The sequence below is a fragment of the Oncorhynchus kisutch genome, linkage group LG15 (assembly GCF_002021735.2).
Source record: "Oncorhynchus kisutch isolate 150728-3 linkage group LG15, Okis_V2, whole genome shotgun sequence".
Taxonomy (NCBI): domain Eukaryota; kingdom Metazoa; phylum Chordata; class Actinopteri; order Salmoniformes; family Salmonidae; genus Oncorhynchus; species Oncorhynchus kisutch.
The window spans coordinates 11028435-11031008 of NC_034188.2; positions in this window are offsets into that span (position 1 = coordinate 11028435).

Consider the following 2574-nt stretch of genomic DNA (forward strand, 5'->3'; position numbering starts at 1 on the left):
CCCCGGAAGAGTAGCTGCTGCCTTCACAGGAACTAATGGGGATCCATAATAAACCCCATGAAGAGTAGCTGCTGCCTTGGCAGGAACTAATGGGGATCTACAATGAACCCCAGGAAGAGTAGCTGCTGCCTTGGCAGGAACTAATGGGGATCTATAATAAATACATGCGCCGAATACAACAGGTCTAGACCTTACAGTGAAATGCTGAATACAACAGTTGTAGACCTAACAGTGAAATGCTGAATACAACAGGTCTAGACCTAACAGTGAAATGCTGAATACAACAGTTGTAGACCTTACAGTGAAATGCTGAATACAACAGTTGTAGACCATACAGTGAAATGCTGAATACAACAGTTGTTGACCTTACAGTGAAATGCTGAATACAACAGTTGTAGACCTTACAGTGAAATGCTGAACACAACAGTTGTAGACCTTACAGTGAAATGCTGAATACAACAGTTGTAGGCTTGGACCTAGGCTTGGCGCTCCGGTACCGCTTGCCGTGCGGTAGCAGGGAGAACACTCTATAAAAAGGGTGGCTGGAATCTTTGACAGTTTTTAGGACCTTCCTCTGACACCGCCTGGTAAAGAGGTAGGAAGCTTGGCCCCTGTGTTGAGGATCAGCGTGGCAGTGTGTTGTTACGTACCTCTACCACCTGGTGGTGAACCATCAGGAAATCCAGGAGCTTTGAGGGAACTATGGTGTTGAACGCTGAGCTCTAGTCAATGAATAGCATTCACATAGGTGTTCCTTTTGTTCAGGTGGTAAAGGGCAGTGTGGAGTGAAATAGAGATTTCATTATCTGTGGATCTGTTGGGGCGGTATGCAAATTGGAGTGGGTCTAGGGTTTCTGGGATAATGGTGTTGATGTGATCCATGACCAGCCTTTCAAAACACTTCATGGCTACAGACGTGAGTGTTGCGGGTCGGTAGTCATTTAGGCAGGTTACTTTAACACTAAAGTACAGGCACTGTGGTGGTCTGCTTTAAACATGTTGGCATTAAAGACTCGGACAGTACACGTCCTGGTAATCCGTCTGGCCCTGCGGCCTTGTGAATGTTGTCCTGTCTAAATGTGTTAGTCACATCGGCTGTGGAGATTTTGATCACACAGTCTTCCGGTACAGCTGGTGCTCTCATACATGTTTCAGTGTTATTTACCTCGAAGCGAGCATAGAAGTACTTTAGCTCGTCTGGTAGGCTCGTGTCACAGGGCAGCTCTCGGCTGTGCTTCCCCAAGTAGCAGTAATGGTTTGCAAGCCCTGCCACATCCGACGAGCGTCAGAGCTGGTACAGTACGACTCGATCTTAGTTCTGTATTGACGCTTTGCCTGCTTGATGGTTCGTCAGAGGACATAGTGGGATTTCTTATAAACTTCCGGGTTAGAGTCCCGCTCCTTGATAAAGGCAGCTCTAACCTTTAGCTCAGTGCGGTTGTTGCCTGTAATCCTTGGCTTCTGGTTAGGGTATGTACGTACAGTCACTGTGGGGACGATGTCATCGATGCACTTATTGATGATCTGTGCTGCATAACAAAGGAAACATAATATCATGTGTCCAATCAAATTTATAATCACAAAGATCAAATCATAACAATCATTCTCATTTTTAACATAATTAGTTAATTCAGCAATTCAGTTCAATAAGAAGTCAATAGGCATCATCACTGAGTCATTTAGGCTTGTAACTGTTCATCATAATCATGAGAAGAATACAAATAATTAAATTGGTTATTCAATCTGTAATCCTAATTAGTTTGATATGAGAATTGATCAGTTCAGCAAACAATGACGTTTCATATTTCACCCTTTCAAGTTTGTCTTCATATGAACATGTCATTTCATTACATATTAACCATATATCAATGGCATAATTGGCCTGTGATGGTCTGTAGGGCCATGATCATTGTACATTTACATTACACAATAGGTTTGAAGCGTGCAGCTCCGATCCGCGCTACACGGTAATAACTACAAACAATAACTGATGACCCGCTCTCCCGATTACAAAAGATTGTTACCTTTCATCTGAACTGATTCGGTGGATTTACATGGATTCATGGATGCACAGAACATCTGGATTAGACAGAGTTAAGGAAGAGAAAGCAGCGAGCTCAGGCGATGGCGATTTCCTCCTTTTAATGAGTTGAGATCTGTCGGACATTTCCACCTGACCTAATTAAAGCGCCCCTAAACCAGCTGAGCAAGTGGCCATGAAACTAAGGATTCTTCCACCAACTCCAAGGGACTTTTCTACAGAGAGCTCGGGCGATGTTCCTCCAAAATGAGGAGCTCCAGGAGGGTAACACATTAAGGAGCTTTGTTGGTCCATCAACTGATCCTGGTCTACAGTTCATGATGAAATAGTCAACCTCAGGCGAGCAATAGCTTGAGACTTCCTTAGATATAGTGCACCAGCTTGTTGTTTACAAAAATACATAGTCTGCCGCACACTGCTACATACTCTGGAATAATCTAGACAGTATTTTAAACACTGCTACATACTCTGGAATCATCTAGACAGTCTACTAAACACTGCTACATACCCTGGGATAATCTAGACAGTCTACT